Source organism: Pogona vitticeps, chromosome 2, assembly GCF_051106095.1.
Source record: "Pogona vitticeps strain Pit_001003342236 chromosome 2, PviZW2.1, whole genome shotgun sequence".
NCBI lineage: Eukaryota > Metazoa > Chordata > Lepidosauria > Squamata > Agamidae > Pogona > Pogona vitticeps.
The window spans coordinates 271,345,431-271,366,723 of NC_135784.1; the positions used below are offsets into that span (position 1 = coordinate 271,345,431).

At 41.8% G+C, this 21,293-nt stretch overlaps 1 long non-coding RNA gene across 1 annotated transcript in view; it reads right to left on the minus strand.

Moving 5' to 3' along the window:
• Positions 1 to 1,185: 1,185 nt before the first annotated feature.
• LOC144587050 (uncharacterized) overlaps positions 1,186 to 21,293 on the minus strand; it is a 42,354-nt gene continuing 22,246 nt past the window's right edge. The window contains exon 2 of the long non-coding RNA XR_013542216.1: positions 1,186 to 1,314. This is a non-coding gene — a long non-coding RNA (uncharacterized LOC144587050). The remainder of the gene's footprint in view (positions 1,315 to 21,293) is intronic.

Sequence of the window (21,293 nt, forward strand, 5' to 3'; positions counted from 1 at the left end):
TTCATGGTACCCAGAATAAGATAGAGGACTCTAGGTATGGATGTCCACAGGGTGAGGGGCAGTGGGGACACCTGCCCCCACAAATCTAAATGTCTGTATAATTCTAATGGTCATTGACAGATAAATGTGTTGCAATGGTGCACACTCACTGAACAAAATTATGTTATTTAGCATAGTAAATTGCACCGGAGGAGGCCCATTAAATCAATAGGAATTTAGTGAGACAACTCCGTATATTCCAGTGATTCAAATGGGCCTATAGTTGTGACTTATTATGCTAAAGTAAGTTGCAATTGAAGCAGGCCCATTTGAATCAACTTGTGGAAGAGTTTACTCACCAAATCCCCACTGATTCAATGGTCTACTGCACCACGAAACACAATTTTGGACACTGTCCATGAATTATGCTGATAAATCATAATGCAGATCAACCCCTAGATTTGAGAAGAATTCCTGTGGTAGAGTCTTGAGTGTAAGTGAGGGCTGAGCAAAGCAGAGCAGAGTGCTGCTATTACTTCCATTGCTCTGGATGCTGAATGTCTGTTGATACAGCCCAATACTGCATTAGCTTTTTTGCCACTATATATGCTGATGACTCTATGATCTATTAATATTCCTAGATTCTTCTACATTGTTCAGGTAAACCTTTTGTTAAGCAGATGAGTCCATGGCAAGTATCCTGTTATGTTCCTCTGTCTGTGCAGTGGATGTGACATCACCAGGTATGGCAGATTGCAGCCAATTAAAGAGCCCCCTTTTTTATTCTGGGGTGCACACAACTTTGTATCACTGGGCACGTTACATGCAACCTGAAACTGAAGATGGAATGCTTTCATTAGAAGCAACCTTCCATGATCGATGACATCAGTCCCATTGTATAAGTGAAGCTGGACAACAGGATGGTTGACAGTTAGTCTGAAATTATAGTTACTCATATAATCGGACAAAGACAAGCATTTATGATATCCATTGATTTAAATAACAGAAGGGAGAGTAAGAAAAGGAGAATACATAACCTGCTCAACTCATCCATTGAAATTTGTGGAACTCAAAAATGCACTTTGGGGAGCATCATCTTTTAGAAAGCATAAGCAACACAATAATAATAATTGTGTGCCGTCAAGTCAATTCTAAGTGATGACAACTCTTTTCAGGGTTTTTTAGGTAGAGAGTACTCACACGTGGTTTACCATTCCCTTCTTCTGGGGGCATCCTAGGATTGTGTAGCTTCCCCAAAGCCACATAGGCAGGCTCTTCTCCCATGAGGCACAGTGGGGAACTGAGCTTATGATCTCTAGCTTCTGCCTCATTGATCTAAGGAAGACCATTAGAATCCCATTATTCTACAAACAGATATACAGTACAACATACATTAATTCCCCGTCTCCAGGAACTGTTAAGGTCTTGACAATTGTCCTATAAGCCAAAAACAGCATTTCTGTGAGATAACCCAAGAATCCCTGGAATCGTTAATTTAAGTCCCCAGTGCATACATGCCCCAGACAGACGCCGACGCCAACAGGAAAGATACTAATGGAAAATATTTTGCCCTGTCTTCTGTTGAAAAAGTGTTACTTAAGAAATTTGAGATTCCACCTAAAGAAATGCTGAACATTTAAAGATCTTGTTAATAAAACGTCCCTGGCACGTTTTATTAACTTGATTTGAAACACATCGTGTTTTGCATTTTTATATGTCTAATGGGTATTGTTTGCCAATTCATTGGAGTGAAGCTTCATTCCAGCTGTACACATTTTAAAGCTATTATTTATGTCTTGTTTTTTCAATGCATGAGTCATTTGTATTTATGCTTATATATTTATGGGATTGTGCTAGCTTGTTTGTTTGTTAGCATAATACTAATAATAGACTGTCCAGCTGGCTTCCTGTTTTTGGGATAAGATAGTCAAAAGAGTCAAATAAAGGTAAGCTAAGGGATGCATCTTGAGAACAAATATAAGAAAGAAAACATGAACTTGTTAAAAGAAAGCCAATAAAAAAAAAGGCCAGATTCCTTAGGGTAATTTTGAGAGTGCAAACTCATTTATATAAAAGCTTAATTGCCATCATAAAAGTCTTTCTATATTTAATGACTTAAAAATAAATCATATATTAATTGTAGTGCCACTGGCCCTTATCGTCTTAGTTCATTGGTTGCAATTGCTAAAGAACACTGACAATACTGAGGAAAATATAACTATTAAAGGAAGTGTTTTTAAAAAACAAAACAGAAGTCTCCTTTTGGCCACTTCCTTTTTCATGGGGGGGGGGAGGCTATGCAGTCCCTAGAGATTCTTGAAACTGGGGGGGGGGGGGGGGCTGGGATAGGCAAGATGCAGTTTGTTGGCCACAAATAGGCCCCCAGTTATAGATTTGTGGGGATTCAGCATCCCTAGGTTCCCTATCTAGCACTGATTTAAAAAAAAATGTTTTTAGAAAATTCCGTTGCACCTGCTAGGTGGCATGGAGACCATTTTGTTGCAAAGGTTTTGAAACTTTGATTAAAAACTTCTAGCCACACAGCAGAAGTGCAGGGACTTGCAGAGCAGAATTAACGCACTAGAGTAGAGCAGCCCTTATTGTCTTATCAACTGGCACTTACAGTCTCAATAACTTACTCTGAGACGCTGGTAAGGGAAAGAATTTTTTAAAAATCACTTTCAGCTCTGAACAGATAAAAAAACAACATACTGTGCAGAAACGACTGATTACAACAACAAGCCTCAACAGAGTACCTTGACTGTTTACAGCAGACTCTCAGACTACATTCTAACAGCACTCTAACTGCATAACTGCATACTAATTGCCAGCAGACTAAAAAGAGAAGGAAAAAATACTCCTAAACGGAGGGGCGTGGCTCTCTTTAAAATCAGAAGCAGCCAAGGAACAATTGGCTACTGCTGGCTTGATTGATGGTCACCCCAGCCCAGAATGGTCCCTCCCAGACAAACCTCTTAAATACTTTATTATGCTTAAACCTTATGAGGTTAAAATAACTCCAACACATTTTGTCATGCTTTGAGGGAAATGTAGCACTCCTGGAAGTTCCCATCGCTCCCAAACATTTGTTTTACTAAATTGCCCACAAGAGGGCTTTTTTAGTTAATTTATCTGTTTGTATCATTTACAGCCCACCTTTCTCTCAATGAGAAGGGCAGTCCATTAACCCCTCCTTTTATTTAACCCCATTTTTCAGTTAACAAAAACTCAGTGAAGTGACCTTTACGGCACACAGCCACTGCATTTAAAATGCTGCGGATACGAAGGCTAAGAATAATAGTAATATATGCACATTAGTCTCCTTGACCATCTCCCTTTCAGGCTTATTTCTTTGGGGAGTGTAGCTCTTCTGCTGCAGCAAATCTGAAAAATGGTCCTTCGCCCTGCTGAGATTGCCCTTCCTTGATTTGCAGCATATAAAAGCCAAGTATGTTTTCCCACCTAGCTCATCATGTACCAGACACTGATCTGACCACATGATGGAGCAAGCAGACGAACAGTTCCCCAGATGCCAGCTGGAACAAGGACTAAACTTGTTACACAGCCAATGTTGCTATTATTTTAAACTGATGACTGAAGCTTAAGTGAGTATAGGGGGGCATTTAAGGCATGGGTAGGCAATTGTCATCGTGCTAAATTGTTTTGGTCTACAGTTCCCATGAGTCCTACCAAATATTGGCAATATTGAGTGATTATTTGAGTTGCAGTCTAGAAAGATCTGAGAAACCACAGTAACACTCCCCCATGGAAGGCTAGAATCTTATAACCTTTGTCTCTGAATAGGCTCCACTAAAGGCAGCAAAAATTATGTCTGATGGTGAGTAATTGTTGCCGAATTTTGAATTTTTGTTTAAATTCCTACTGCTGTACAGCAAAAATGCAGGGATTCACAGAGCAGAATAGCTTCAAGTTCCCCAGAGTAGTCCACCCCTTTTCCCATTTGCTGGGACTTACACTCTCAGTAACTCACTCTGAGATATTAGTAGTAGAAAGAATAAGAACCTTTATACACACACACACACACACACACACACACACACACACACACACACACACACACACACACACACACACACACACACACACACACACACACACACACACACACACACACACACACACACACACACACACACACACACACACACACACACACACACACAGAGTTGGGGACAGATCAATAGGAAGATAACAAACATGACTACTTCCAGTAGCAGACATCAATAGACTAAATAGCAGGAAAAGGACACAGAGCCGGGGGGTCCCTTTGAATTCAAAAAGCAGGAAAGGAATGATTGGTTAGTGTTGGATAGATTGACAGTTGTCCCAGCCCGTAAAGTTCCCTCCTAGCCAAACCTGCTAAAGGTGGGATGTGAGACTGCAAACACTCCAACAGTAATCATGTATAGAATCGTGCTATATATTGTATACATTGTCTTGGTTATTTATAAACAATCTAGTGGCCAAGCCTCTTTAGGATGCTCATAACTTTTAAAAAATGCAGTAAAACTGGTGATATGAAAAGATAATGTGCCAAAATATAAGAAAAACAGCAAAATCAGTAAGCCTATTCATGGAATGCACTTAGAACTACACAAAATGCACAACCATTGGCCCCTAAGCTTATCAAGGTAGGCATGAGAGCCATTATGGCAGAGTTGACAGAGTGTTGCTCTAAGACTCAGGAAACCTGGGGTCCCATTCCTGCTTGGCCATGGATTGCCTTTTATTTGAACATCTTCCATACAGTACTTGAAAACCACCATAGAAGTGACTAGGCAACAACCAGCACCTGAGCTCATGAAAATAAGAATGAGATGACTGCATATGGAGAAGAACTCTCATGACTGAAAATATGTTACAGTAAAGACCCCTGTATCCACAGTGGATTGGTTCCAAGCTCCCCCTTGCAGAGGCTGATAAAAGGTGGATTATAGTGAACTCTATTTTAATAGCCAATGCTCTACATAGCATGGTCCCTGGCTCCCTCTAGTAGCCAGTTCTGGTATCTTCATCTTTAGAGATATGTATTTCTAGGATTTTTCTTTTAATATTTTCAGACTGTGGATAAGTGAATCAGTGGATATTGATCTCATGGATAAGGAGATCCTACTGTACTGCCCTTAATTCTAGTTGGTAGTCTCAATGAAAGTAGAGCCACTGAACTTATTAGCCAAAGGGAGTCCACAATTATGTTAAACCCACAGGATGAACAGGTCCATTCTAGTGGGGAGTATGGATTAGATTAAGGCTTCGGTTTTGATTCTCAGTTCGAAATGTGCAGTTTTGGTGTGGCAGACACGTGTCCTCTTCCAAATGCTAAGTGAGAGCATTCATACATGACTTGTTTCCTATCACAGTCATCCTCCTGGGTCCTCTTGTTTTCCTTCTGATTTAGGGCCTGGTCTCACAGCCAAAAAATCTGTGATTTGACCTCTGTAAAAAACAGTGCTGAGTCTCATGTCCACACAATGAATTCCGAAGTGTGTTTTTGTTTTTCTCTAACTCGTATTATTTTCTTAGGAAGCGAGTTAAAATAAATGGCCACCAGAGGGCTGTTTATTTTAGCACGCTGTGTTCTTAATCGACTTAAGTCCCACTGGGAATCTTATAGACACTTTTAAGAGAGAGCTCACATAGGAACACAGGAAATTACTTTTAAAAAAACCATGCGACTTGAGTCAGCTAAAATATTGTAGGGTTGTTTTTGTTTTTTGAGAAATGTAGACAGGCTCTTAGATTGGTTCCTCCACCAAGTCAGGGATCACACAGTGAATGTGATGACAACATAAGGGGCTGGAGGCTGCCGATTTGGCTATCGGTTCATAGAGGGAAAAATAAGGGGCTTGATGGCTCTTTGCTTTTGTTCTAAATGCTAATTTTGAAATCCATACATCGGCATAGATAGGTGAGTGGCCTGAGCCTGAGTCTCCTAAGTGAATGGAGAGCCTTCCAATCCAACAGATCAAACAAACTGACCCTGTAATGCCCCATGTATGATGACAAAACTTTCTGTGGGTATTTGCCGACCCCCATAATGGAATTCCTCTCTGCTGGTGGAGGGACACCTCTATCCCATCCCAGCCACCCCTTGTGGATCTGGGGTGAAAAACTGTGCTTTAAGTAAATCTTGCTCTAAGTTGTGCTGAAAAGCCACCAAAAGGAAGGTAGCTTTTCAGCATTGTTAGGGTAGCAAGCTCAAAGGTGGTACATGAATGCAACATTTGACATATTTTCCATAGTCAGTCCTTATAGAAATTCTAATTTTGTTCTCAACCAGAAAATTCATTATTCCACTCTTTTTCTTCTGAAACTAATTTTCAGCAATCAAACTAAGTAGGACCCATTTTTAGGATGGATGTATAATTTTCTCTGAAAAGGAATAATTAATTACAAGACTCATAATAGCAGAGAAATTGAGATGCATGCTATGCACATTTTCCCCCCTGACAATGTGAGACTGACCTGGCCAACAATTAACTCCTCCACAGGTATAATATTTAAATCAAAATAAGGAGGTGATTTGATTCGGTTGCTGCTGCCATTTTCAGCTTCTCACTTACTTTCTATCACTTGGTTGTACCGTTTCCTAGCAATCACTGTGAAATGCACTCTAGAAATTAAGGAGCTTGGTTATAGCCACAGTTGCTCTGGACCCAAATTGCTAATTTGGAATAAGTGAGAATTACTTTTTTTTTCCCCTTGAATGAATGAAACTCAAATGAACAAAGGAAGGAATTGCCACTTTCCCAATTGCAAGACGGAGCTGTAATCTCAAAATATCTGGGATGTCATGATTATTCCCTGTTTAGAGGAAATAGCATTGTGCTTGTAGGAAAGCAAAATTGACTCCAGCAATGATTCCATTAAAAACAAAGAGAAATGGTGCTGGGTAGGTAGAAGACAGCTGGTGTTGACTTATTCTTATTACACACCATCAAGTCTCATGCAACACATGGTGTGTCTGTGAATTAATGATTTACAAAAGCTCCTGTCATTAACAACCCCACTTAGGTCTTGCAAACTAAAGGTCACAAGTTTATTGTAGTGCCGAAGAAAAAGCAGTAGAGCTATCATGAGGAGAGATGGGAACATGTCACAATGTAATGGTAAGTCTCTCTCTCTCTCTCTCTCTCTCTCTCTCTCTCTCTCTCTCTCTCTGTGTGTGTGTGTGTGTGTGTGTGTGTGTGTGAGAGAGAGAGAGAGAGAGAATGGCAGGAAGGAGACTAGAGAGAGCCAAAAGACCTTTTTTTAGATTGAAACACCCAGAATACCAACCAACATAGCTACTGGCTTTTATTAACACTTTGCATGAAAAGAAGGCTCTCACTGAAACTAGAAGATTTTCCTCTAATACAAAGAGCTTGCACCACCATGTCTCAATTGGAGTCATATCATGTGATAAGTTTAAAGCATCTCTTCCATTCCCTACCAGGGAGGACCACCTCTTCTTTCACTTCATATTAGCTTTTCAAAAGCCCTTCATGCAATCATTAGTTGCATAAATAGTGTCTTGTCTAGATCTGAGAAGCACACTTTCTCTGAAATTCAAGGACTGCATATGATCAAAATGTGGAAATCCTAGAATACCCTAGACAGCTAAAAAAGCAACATTTCTGACCTCTGCATGTAACTATCGGGGCAAGTGGGGAAATTCTACCCTGAAGATCCTGGGCCTGAGGAAGTTGTTATGGAGAAATATGGCCCCTCACATGGCCTGGACCCAAGTTGGGCACAGAAATTAGCTACCTGCTACATGAAGAAATGTTTTCTTTTGCTTCTTCTAAATTTTTTTTCATCAGTCATTTCTATGAGATGATCCTGTGCAAGATGAGATACAAGGGGTTCTTTTAAAACCACAAAACCTAGCTGCCCAGTGTGGTAGAATATACCAGATGGGCGGGATATAAATCGAACAAACAAACAAATAAACAAATAATATTCATAGCATGAAATAATTGAAATTATATTTTTTAAAAGAAGTCTGTATCTTTGGACTGCTGCAAGCAAACTCAAGGTAGAAGTGGCTTAAGAATTTTTTCCAAAACACAGCTCTGCGAAATATGCTGGATAAATAACATCAGTGTTTGCTTTCTGTGATAAATCATCCCCTGCAACAAAACCAGTTTAGAACAAACAAACAAAGAAGCAAGCGTCTAACAAGATCATTTATATAAGGAACAAATGACTCCTTACTGTTCATTTTCAGGGATGACCATAGTAAAAGAAAAGCATTTTTAAGTAGTTAAAAGGGGTATTTTTGCAAAAACAGTTGGCTAGACTAGTGAACGCTGTAATGTTACCTCATTATTCTTGATTGCTTTCTGGTTGCTATAAAATTGAAGTACTTAAAGTCAGACAAAATGTCTTGCTTGAACATACCAATGGCTCTTGTGATCCAGCATTTTATTCCCATATTAGCCAACCAGATCTGTGTGTTCTGTGCCAACTTACTGGCTGGAACTGATGTCCAGTTCTTTCTTTAGTATCTATGAATTTCAGAGTAACAGATAAGTGACATTTTGTCATTTTAAAAAATCCCACATAGGCTGAAATCTTGTTCCTTATTGTACTCACATTAGAATAGGCTGTTTTAGTGAATGTGGATATGGTGAGCCAACTTCTTTATTTTTGTTGTTTAGTCATTAAGTTGTGTCCGACTATTCGTGACCCCATGGACCAGAGCATGCCAGACCCTCCTGTCTTCCACTGCCTTAATTAAAATAAACCTACTAGAGTAGGCCCGTTTGAATTAATTAAATTTATGGAGATGTTGACTTACCAAATCACCTCTGATTCAATTGGCTATTCTAGTGCAAGCCAATGCATTTGTAGCCAAGAAATCAGAAGAAGTCTGAGACTAGGAATGATGGAATTAGAAAAAATCAAGTGTAAGAATGTGTCACTGGAGACTAAGACAAAAATCATTCACATTCTTGAATTTCCCATCATGTATGAGTGTGAAAGTTGGACAGTTAAGAAAGCTGACAGGAAAAATTGATTCATTTGAAATGTGTTGAAGAGTTTTGTGGAAAGAAAGACAAACAAAGAAGTCCTAGACCAAATCAAGCCTGAAGAATCTTTGGAGGCAAAAATGTTGAAGCTGAGGTTGTCCTACTTTGGGCACATCATGTTAGGATTCTCTGGAAAAGACAATAATGGTGGGAAAGGTGGAAGGCAACAGGAAAAGAGGAAGACCAAATATGAGGTGAGTTGACTGTCTAATGGAAGCTGCAGACTTGAGTTTGCAAAAGCTGAGCAGGGCTGTTGAGGACAGGACATTTTGGAAATCATTCATTCATGGGGTTGCCATAAGTTGAGGGTGACTTGACAGCACATAACAAGAAACAACAACAATGCAACTTGTTACACTAACCAACATTATTTCAAACATGAATTCAGAAGTCTTTATAGTATTTACTTTTAGCCTTTGGAAATCATCTGGAGATCATTAATCGGCATAAATGTACAGACAGTGTTTCTACTGTATGTGTCTGCTGGGTCGACGCTCACCACAGCAGTCAGTTTAGACAGACAGTGAACCTCTTGTGTGTGCGCCATACAGAGTTTTCACTGAGCAACCACTTTCCACAGACAGCAGACAATTTAACTTAGAGTTATTAAGCTCTACAGCCTGCTATTTTCTTTTCTTTGCCCTCCTCTCTTTGATAGAACTTGTTGGAGTTATTTTCAGATTTTACAAGGAGTACTGCTTGGGGCTTCCCAGAAAGAACGAAAAGTGGTAGCTTGACAGCTCTGTCCAGGCTCTTTGCGAGCTTTCTCTCCTTCCCCTCGTCCTTCAGTCTGATGTTGAAGGTTGAAGACCAGACAGAGAAATGAAATTATGACAACTTCCTTATCATGCTTAGAGCAGAACAATATGTGACTGCAAAGAGAGAGCAGCTGCAAGTGGGAAGTGGTACTGAGGGTGGGGGGAAATCAGGAACCTTCCTAAACTTTCCACTCCCATAATACTTCTCTGCAGCTGTTTTCCCCCCTCAGGCTGCCACTTATTCTCTTCCAGGAACTCAAATGAGAGAGTATTTTGTAGGGAGAGGATGGCGGAAGAAAACAGCAGGCAGAAAAACAGTGCAGCTGTGCTTTTGGTGTGTTTTATTTTATTCAGTTCACCTGCCACAGACTGTTGGTGCAGATCCATGCCTGAGAGTGATATTATGAGTGCTCAGCACTGGATAAGTGACTGAGAATGCTCTTTCACACCTGATTCCCCACTCAGGCCACTCTCTTAGGAGAGGTAACAGAATGAAATTTGACCAAGGTATCTGGTGAAAGATGCTGACTTTTACTCAGTTGTTTTTCCTTGTCAGATTGGTGTCAGCAGGCCAACGGCAGAGAGCATTCAGGAATTATCTTCAGAGAGAGCACACACAATAGAAAATCTCATGGTTGGTTCCATTGATTACAGTGGTATTTCTTCAGCGTTTGAAATTTCATGAGTTTGTGATTCTTTTAATTTGTGTTTGGTAGCCGAGTGTGAACCAAAATGGAGAAGAAACTGGCAGAAACAGCAAAATAAGTTCAATTATGAAATACTGAAGGAAGCTTGAATATTGGGGGGGGGGGGAAGTAAGAGATATAATGCTTTTTTAAAAAATTAACTAGGTAAAAAATAAAGTGAAGATGAAATGCTGATTAATGAAGTAAACAAAGGAGGTTTCCTTAAACCAAGCTGACCATTGAACCATCTCAGAGTTTGGAAGGAACTTATTTAAATTAACTGAGCAGCAAGTTCAAGTGGTTTTGCATCTAGCATTATAATGGTAACAGCCTCCATTTTGATTAACAAGTAATGTTATTCATTAACATACTGACCAGCATCCTATTGATCAGTTAAGCTGCCATAAGTGCAGTGGCATAAATTGCAGAGAAAAATTCCCACTAGTTGACAAGTTGCTGCTTTTATTTCTTGTCACACACCAACCCGTGAGACTGGTGTGTGACAGGGGATAGAAACAGGGCCTTGTTAACAATCAGCAATTCACTACTGCTTTTATGCCATTGTACTTATGCTGGTATAGAATTCTGGCCCCTATTTTGAGGACATGCTTAGTTTTTCTAGTTTTCCTGTGAAAAACAAGGAAAGAAACCACATTGTTAATATTGTTAACAAGCAATAAAATGTTACTTTTAACTAATGGAAAGAAGTAAAAATGGTAAATCATTGTTCTGTAAAATAACATTTAGCCTTTAGCTTTAAAAGTAGCAGTTCTAAACATCTGTCCATCAATGGTCCCCAACCTTGGGTAAGCCAGGTGTTCTTGGACTGCAACTCCCAGAAACCCTGGCCTGCACAGCTGGTGGTCAAGGCTTCTGGGAGTTGCAGTCCAAGAATACCTCAGTTACCCAAGGTTAGGAACCACTGATGTAGCTCACTAGAATCCACATTGGCTAGCAGTCTCTCTCCTGTATCACTGATATGGCATTGTCCTTTCAGATGATTCCTTCTAAAGAGTAGACTCCAGAATGCTATTGTTTAGTGATAAATCCAACCCCGTGTAATGAATATGGAAATTGTCTTGAAGTATGAATTTTCCCAAGCTTCATGTCATTTTGGGGATCAGACTTCCTCTCTTCTTAATTCACTGACCAATCAGTCAAGATGAAGAGTGCAGGATCTCTTGCACTTATAACACCTGTGGCATACAGTATTTGTTTTCTTGCCAAATGAAGTGCCTGGGTACAAATGCTCCAAATGTAAGTTGGTGGTCCTGTCGGAAGACAAGGTCCGGCAGCTGGAGGCCTGTTTTTCTAATTTCCACACTACTAGGGAGCAGGCCGGGTAGGTGGGCTCATCAGCCTTGGAAGGCAGCCCATCTAGGAGAAGGAAAACTCCGATTTCAAACCTCTACTGCCTTGTGGCTATATCCACTGATGGAAAGGGCTTCAGGAGTTAACCTCGAGGCAAAATCTGGAGCCGGAGCCCGGAGGCAGTTTGTGCCATTCTGGCAACTCCTGTGACGTCACTGGAACTAGTTGTACTGGCTCTTGCCTTTCCATTGGACTATTTCAGTGACGTGGAGATGGGGGATTTGCTGCTTGGGTAACAGCCTATCCTCCATATTATTTTATCCAGGTTCATGCTCTGGAGAGGACACTCCAGCTTCACATACAGTGTAGAAATAACATGGGAAGTAGCAGTTACTGGTTATAAGCCTTTGGTCGATTGATGTGCAGCATGATGCCAGGGGCTTCTTCTGATGGTGGGAGAGGGCATTGCATCTCACTAGGTAGCTACCGCCTGCCTTAAGCTGGGCAGCCCCCAGCCAGTAAGGTGCTGTCTCACCACAATCTGTTAACCTCACGGGGTGCATGGGGTTTAGGGTGAAAGCCGACATGCAGATTGATAACCCTGCAGCATGCAACAATCATAAGAAAACTTCTGCCCAAAGTTAGGCACCTGGAATGTTTGGACAATGACCCCTGGCTTTTCTGATGACATGCAGGAAATAGATGACGTGTGCAAGAGAGCTGTCATCGACATGGAATTGAGTAGGTTGCAGATGGACATTGTTGCCCTGCAAGAGATGAGATTGCCAGACATGGGATCTGTCAAAGAAATTTTTTTTCATTCTTCTGGCAGGAAAAACCATTGAATGAGTCCAGGGAATATGGTGTTGACTTTGCGGTCAGAAATATTTTGCTGAGATCCATTGTTCAACCTACTTTGGGGAGTGAAAGAATCCTGTCTCTGCAGCTCCACTCATCAGTGGGACCGGTCACCCTCATTAGTGCATATGCACCAACATTGTCGTCTGTAACTGAAATCAAAGATGATCTGGCAGTTACTATCAAAAAAATACCCGAGAGAGAGCCACTGTTTATTCTTGGACACTTTAACACTAAAGTTGGTGCTGATCACAATGCTTGGCCCACTTGTCTAGGCCGTTTTGACATTGGGAAGATGAATGAAAATGGCCAACACTTGCTGGAGTTTTGTTCTTACTATGGCCTTTGTGTCAGCAACACATTCTGTAATACGAAGCTTCAACACAGAATTTCCTGGAGACATCCAAGATCGAAGCATTGGCATCAGCTCAATTTGATCCTCACTAGACATTCTAGCCTTCCTAGTATTACGATTACATGCAGTTATCAGAGTGCTGATTGCAATACTGATCACTCCCTGGTGTGTAGTACAGTAAAACTGCAAACAAAGAGACTGTAACACACAAGAAAGGAAGGAAGAACACGTATTGACATCAGCAAGACTCGCAATCAAAGAAGAGTGGAGGAATTTGCCCAGGCCTGGCTGATGCAAATACACCTGAACGATGGGAACATTTCAAGAACACTGTCTATAACACCACCTTGTCCACATTTGGCAAGAAGACCAAGAAGATGGCAGACTGGTTCGAAGTCTATTTGGAGGAGTTGATTCCAGCCATGAAGGAAAAGAGGAGAGCTCTAGCAGCATACAAAGCCTGTCCTAGTGAGTAAAACTTGTAGACTCTTTGAGTTGCTCGTAGCAAAGTCCAACAGGCTGCCAGAAGATGTTCTAATGATGATTGGCTTCAGCTCTGTTCTCAGATACAGGTAGCAGGGGACACAGGTAACATCAAGGGAATGTATGATGGTATCAAGCAGGCTTTAGGTCCAGTACAGAAGAAATCTGCTCCTTTGCTACAGGCATGATCATCTAGGACCAAGCACAGCAGATGGAATGCTGGCTGCAGCACTACTCTTAGTTATATTCCAGAGAGAATGTAGTAACCGAAGAGGTGTTAAATAACATCAAGTGCCTGCTTGTCTTGGAAGAGTTGGACAGCGAACCAACTTTAGCAGAAATAAAAGCGGTCTTGAATTTCCTCGCCTCCAGCAAGGCACCTGGGAAGGATAATATTCCTGCTGAAGTGCTGTTAAGAGACCATCACTACCGAGCTGTATGAAATCTTTTCCCTTTGCTGGATAGAAAGTGGAGTACCACAGGACATGAATGATGCAAACATTGTCACAATGTATAAGAACAAAGGAGACGAGGCCACTGCAATAACTACTGTGGCATCTCTCTTCTCAGCACTGTATGGAAGTTGCTTGTCTGTGTTGTGATGAAGAGACTCCAGGTGCTTGCAGATAGAGTCCATCCAGAATCACAGTGTGGATTTTGACCCTGTTTGGGATCTTTTTTGCTGTCATGCTGAAGCACACCTTTGAAACTGCAACAGAAGGTGTCTATCTCTGGACTAGATTAGGTAGAAAGCTCTTTAATCTCTCTAGATTGAGAACGAAGACCAAAGTCCAGCTGAAATGCATGAAAGACTTCCTCATTGCCCATGATGCAGCTGTTGTTGCCCATTCTGCTGAAGACCTCCAATAACTCAGGAATCATTTTAGTAAGGCCTGCCAAGACTTGGACTTAACAGTCAGCCTGAAGAAAACACAAGTCATGGGCCAGGGTCTGGACTCACCTCCCTCTATTACCATCTCCACACAGGAATTGGAGGTTGTTCATGACTTTGTGTAACTTGGCTCAATGATCTCTAACACTCTCTCTCTAGATGTCATGCTGGATAAATGCATTGGCAAAGCAGCTATCATGTTCTCTAGACTCACAAAGAGAGTATGGCTTAATAAGAAGCTGGCGGCATATACCAAGATCCAGATCTATAGAGCCTGTACCCTCAGCACACTCCTCTACTGCAGTGAGTCCTGGACCCTTTGTGTACTGCAGGAGAGGAAGCTAAACACATTCCATATGCGTTGTCTCCGATGCATTTTTGGTATCACCTGCTCTGGTCCATGGGGTCATGAAGAGTCAGACACGACTAAATGATGACGACGGCAGGTTAAAGTTCCAAACAGAGTAGTCTTAGGATGAGCTGGAATTTTTTAGCATATACATGTTACTGAAACAGTGGCGTCTACATTGGCTTGGGCATGTTGTGAGAATGGTTGATGGTTGGATTCCAAAAGATCTCCTGTATAGAGAATTAGTGCAGGGAAATCCCCCCAGAGGGAGACCACAGCTACGTTACAAGGATATCTGCAAGCAGGATCTGAAGGCCTTAGGAATGAACTTCAACAGATGGGAAACCTTGACATCCAAGCGTTCAGCCTGGAGGCAGGCGGTGCATCATGGTCTCTCCCATTTTAAAGAGACACTTGTTCAGGAGGCCAAGGTGAAGAAGCAGTCCTGAAACTAGCAAAATCAGGGAGCTGGACAGGGGACAGATTGTATTTGTCTTCAGTGTGGAAGGGACTGTCACTCTTGTATTGGCCTTCTCAGCCACACTAGATGCTGTTCCAAGCCCTCTATTCAGAGCACGTTACCATAGTCTCTCGACTGAAGGATTCCTAATCCTAAATGTCATTTTGAGTGTAAAAGGGCCATCATCTTTACTTTCAAAGATTATTATTGGACTATTCTCTTAGTTTAGTTTCTTCCAAAATGAATAACTATGGGTAGCAGTTGTAGGCTGACAGATGCTAATGTGTGCAAACAGACACACTGAACTCTAGAGCGAGCTTGTATCCCTTCTTTCTCCCTATCCTGGCTTCTATGTTTTAGTCCATAGTAATTATTTAATGGTTTATTCCACTGGTTCTTAACCTTGGGTTACTCAGGAGTTTTGGACTGCAACTCCCAGAAGCCTTCACCACCAGCTGTCCTGACTGGGGTTTCTGGGAGTTGCAGTTCAATAGCATCCGAGTAACAAAGGTTAAGAACCACTGGTTTATTCTAACTTCCTGAAGAGAAGGCCTGTTCCCAAGGGGTGGGTGGAAAGAGGCCTCTTCTTCTGTAAGTGCCTTTCCTCACTCACCCTGACTCCCTGCCAGCCTATCAGTGTCTGCAATAAAGAGAGAGGGTATAATATCCAAGCTAGCCAACCTGGCCTTTGCTCTGTGTCTTGAGGCGAAGCATGCTCCATGCTCAGAACTGTGGAGCTGGAATCATGGGAGCTGGTCTGGCATCTTTTGCAGCTGGAAGCTTTATTTGGCTGAAATCCTCACACGACCAGATAGGCGGGATATAAATAAAATAAATAAATAAATAAATCCTGTGTTAAGGTGCACAGGACATTGTCTCATGAGAAAAACACACACACCCTGAAATGGGAACAATGGAAGCTTTTTATCAGCAGTAATCTGCCACTGATAATGGCATCGTTCCTGCTGTGCATTCAGAGTTGCCCGACAGGATTTCAGCCATTATTAAGGACTTGTGGAAGAGAACAATGCTTGACTTATTCTTCAGTAGCCTTGGACCTGAGGTAGTAGAGGTTCTACACACTGCTAAACAGGCTACAATATAATTGATGGTCATTGGCTTTTTTAAAGGAGGTTGATTTCCAACATTTCCTTCCATGTAGGTGTTACTGGTTGCTGGCTGAGGAGGTTATGAGGGCAAAGTTATTCAATCTTGCTGCCTCCTGCTAGGTCAGAGCAGACTCCTGAATGGAAATGAAAAGCTTTCGTTCTTCTTGTGGGAGCTACTGGAATTAGAGTTGCCAGCCAAGTTCTTCTTTGGCAACTCTCTTCAGGGGAAACAGTCACAAATGACTGGCAAGGGATTGTAAAATGATAAGCCATTAAAGAAACATATCTCCCATCGTTATTTGTGTCCAGGCACTCTGTTACCAAGAATGTTTGGGAGGGACAGGAAGTGCCTCTCTTCTTCTCTCAATCCTTGTCTTTGCCTCAGCTCCTGCAACACTCCCAATTTAGGGAAGTTTAAGGAAGGAGGGGATGTGTTTGTGGGTCAGGGTCAACCTTCCCTCCAATTCTCTGGATCTCTGCCTGGAGGCTCCGCCCCTTATGTTTGGAGTTCGAGCAGCAAATGGAAGCAAAAGTGCAGATACACACTCACTCAGCTGTGTGTCTCTGATGGAGCGGCGCACTCCTGCACAGCTTAGAGGAAACATTGGTCAGGGTGATGAGGGAGGTAGTTTCTTGAGCCCTTAAGATTGCTTTGGGATTTTTTTTCCTATTTGTTTACTCATTTAGTAATACCAACCCATTCAGAAGAGAGCTTCAGAGAATTCACACAGCTCTTTCAAGAAGCCATCCATCTTACCCTGTCTGAGATATTGCACACATCATTATGGGAGGGGCTCCTCTTCCTTAGCTTATTACTTGAAATTACATTTTTTTTTTTGCAAGGTGGCTGGTCTCTCATACCTACTCAGCAAAGATCTACAGGTGTCAAGACTGGCTGGAGCTCCTTAGAACAAAGTTCAGACCAGACTTCCTCCAAAATAGGTGGTGTTGGACTTTGGGGGGAGCTGTTCCATTGGAAGTGTAGGCACTGAGTGTTGTTCTTTCTCAGTTCTTCAATGTTGGGAGAAGTCTTAACAAACTTATTTTTTGGGCTGTACTTCCCAGAAAGCCCTGTTCCCAATTGAATTCTGGAAGCTGTGGTCCAAAAGCACTACTGTCCAAGCTTTGCCCTTGCCCTATTGGAATGTAATCGAAGATAAAAGGTACTGTTTGGGTTCAAGAAAGCCAGATAGTTTAATCCCCAAGTAATGTTGACTATAATTATATATAGTGATAATGTCATTATAGCAGGCCAGAGGGGAAGCAGCTGTCTTGCTGCGAATTCGACAAATGTCTTTCTCCATATTTCTAGGCAGAGGTTTATAGTTAGTCATGGAGGAGAGGGGAAAGTCCCTGGGTATTTTAACAAGCAGGATGACTGAAGCTACTTTCAATCATCCATGACTTATTTTAGAGGTTGTTGGGACTACAGAGTTTTCTTCACATATTTGATAGAACTGGCAGAAGAGATAAGATTCTTCTAATGCATCCAGAAGCTTTTTTATGTCTTTTCAAAACCCATACCTTAATATTATTTCATGTCATTTCAGCAAATCATTGTGTGGGAAAGGTTAAAGCCCCAAAGGCAGTTGTATTCATCTTGAGATTTCTTGTAAGATCAGCGATATAAAGCTGGATAGCAACTGATGGACTCAAAGAGGGATTCATTTTCCCCTTGTTCTCTCAGTGCATACTGAAGGCTAGCATTCCAGAAGTTATTTTGATAGCAGAAACAGTGTGATAGCAAGAAATCACTTCTCAGATGATCAGTGAGTTGTCTCCAGCTGTGCCTGTAAACTGGTGAAACAGGCTATATAGAAGAGGCAGAAAGCATTTCTCCTTCTTTCAACCACCTGCCCACGGGTTTTGGGGTACATCCAGAGCATTTCTTTGGGGTGAAGTGTTTCAAGAAATAAAAGAGGGAAGGGAAATCCACTCACACAATATTGGATAATGTCCAGAGCCTTTTAATTGTAATTGTGCATGTTTTTTAAAGTATAAGTCTGTGAATGGGGCCCAGACTCCTAGGTCAGAGAGTACAGGATTGCAGTTAAGTGCAAGCCTCACTAAACACTTTAGGGCTTCCTTTTGAGGAAATCTTTACTGTTTTTATTGTGTTTGCTGAAATGGCTCAAGGTGGCTCACAGAAAATAAAAGGAGGCACAATATTAAAGCACACTGTCATAAAACATCAAATTGCTAACATGCGCTGGATTATGGAGAAAGCCAGAGAGTTCCAGAAAAACATCTACTTCTGCTTCATTGATTATGCAAAAGCCTTTGACTGTGTGGACCACAGCAAACTATGGCAAGTCCTTAAAGAAATGGGCATGTCTGACCACCTTATCCATCTCCTGAGAAACCTATATGTGGGATAGGAAGCAACAGTTAGAACTGGATATGGAACAACTGATTGGTTCAAAATTGGGAAAGGAGTACGACAAGGCTGTATATTGTCCCCCGGCTTATTTAATTTATATGCAGAATACATCATGAGGAAGGCTGGACTGGAGGAATCCCAAACTGGAATTAAGATTGCCGGAAGAAATATCAACAACCTCCGATATGCAGATGATACCACTCTGATGGCAGAAAGTGAGGAGGAACTAAAGAACCTTGTAATAAGGGTGAAAGAGGAGAGTGCAAAAAATGGTCTTAAACTCAACATCAAAAAAACTAAGATCATGACCACTGGCCCCATCACGTCCTGGCAAATAGAAGGGGAAGATATGGAGGCAGTGACAGATTTTACCTTCTTGGGCTCCATAATCACTGCAGATGGAGACAGCAGCCACGAAATTAAAAGACGCCTGCTTCTTGGGAGGAAAGCTATGATAAACCTTGACAGCATCTTAAAAAGCAGAGACATCACCTTGCCAACAAAAGTCCGAATAGTCAAAGCTATGGTTTTTCCCGTAGTGATGTATGGAAGTGAGAGCTGGACCATAAAGAAAGCTGACTGCCGAAGAATTGATGCCTTTGAATTGTGGTGTTGGAGGAGGCTCTTGAGAGTCCCCTGGACTGCAAGGAGAACAAACCTATCAATTCTAAAGGAAATCAATCCTGAGTGCTCCCTGGAAGGACAGATCCTGAAGCTGAGGCTCCAGTACTTTGGCCATCTCATGAGAAGAGAGGACTCCCTGGAAAAGACCTTGATGTTGGGAAAGTGTGACAGCAAGAGGAGAAGGGGACGACAGAGGATGAGATGGTTGGAGAGTGTCACCGACGCAACCAACATGAATCTGACCCAACTCCGGGAGGCCGTGGAAGACAGGAGGGCCTGGTGTGCTCTGGTCCATGGGGTCACGAAGAGTCGGACACGACTAAATGACTAAACGAACGAACGTCATAAAACACTAAGTGACAGCATAAAAAAAGAAGAGATAAAGTTAGATAGATTACAAGTGAAATAGAGAGCCCAGATTTTAAGATTGCAAATTATGTTAAAGGCCTAGACGAATGAACATGCATAGACCTGCAGTATGAATCTAACAAGCAAAAACAAAGAGAAATCTGTCTGGTCCCAGTCCAGAGCTTGGGAGCAACTAGTTATATAACATGTTTTGTTGTTTAGTCATTAAGTTGTTTCCGACTCTTCGTGACCCCATGGACCAGAGCACACCAGGCCCTCCTGTCTTCCACTGCCTCCCGGAGTTTGGTAAAATTCATGTTGGCAGCTTTGATGACACTGTCCAACCATCTCGTCCCCTGTCGTCTCCTTCTCCTCTTGCCTTCACACTTTTCCAACATCAGGATCTTTTCCAGGGAGTCTTCTCTTCTCATGAGATGGCCAAAGTATTGGAGCCTCAGCTTCAGGATCTGTCCTTCCAGGGAGCACTCAGGGTTGATTTCCTTTAGAATTGATAGGTTTGTTCTCTTTGCAGTCCAGGGGATTCTCAAGAGTTTCCTCCAGCACCACAGTTCAAAAGCATCAATTCTTTGGTGATCAGCCTTCTTTATGGTCCAGCTCTCACTTCCATACATCACTACTGGGAAAACCATAAATTTGACTTTGCGGATGATGTCTCTGCTTTTTAAGATGCTATCTAGGTTTGTCATTGCTTTCCTCCCAAGAAGCAGGCGTCTTTTAATTTTGTGGCTGCTGTCACCATCTGCAGTGATCATGGGGCCCAATAAAGCAAAATCTGTCTAGAGAGAGGCATGAACCGCTGCTGCTGCCTTGAGTAGGGCACCTGCAGAACAGCTGTGTAGTTGAACTATGCCAAACGGTTGGGCTGCAGTTTGTAACTCTTTTTAGTTACTTTCACAGTTTCAGAAGGGGTGGCCTCACAACTTAGATGGGTTTTGTATCGCAGGCAGGTGACTTGTAGCATTCTGAAGATTTTTTTTTTAATTGAAGTAACTGAAATGAACTGATTGTTTTCTGTTGGGTGGAAAATAGAGAGCGAGAGCGAGAGAGAGCTGAGCTGTTCTCTGAGAGGATTTAGTGGCATTGGGAGTTTCTTCTAGGTATCTAATGTTATCTAGAGGATTTAATGCTGTGAAGGACGACCTTGTGCTCAGCTCGCATATTTGTAAACAACAGTGCAACTGCAAATTGCTGCTCAGCTGCCAGTAGCTCATTCCAAGGAAACTGAACTGAACAAGCACAAAAACCCATGATATCTTACCACTGAGAAAAGTTGGCTCCATAAAAGAACTATCTTTAGCTTTGATTCAGTGTGCAAAATGCATGTTTGTCTGGTATTTGGACCAGCTCAGTTTAATCAGACAAATAGAATGTCCTCTTTCTCTTTGTTACATTTGAACAACAACAAAATCACAACACAGTTGTGCAAAATGGCCGGTAGTTTCCTGAAGAGGGCAGTGGTGGCCAGTGTGACACAGCCTCGTCCTTTCCAACAAGATAATGTTTATTTCTTACTTAAATCTCCTTTGATAGATAATCTGAAAGTCTCCCCTTTTTTGGTTTCAAAATGCTTTATGCAATTATGGTTTAGAAAATGGTATTCCTCTACATTAGTTTCCGGGATAGATCTGAGCCCTGTCCACTGATG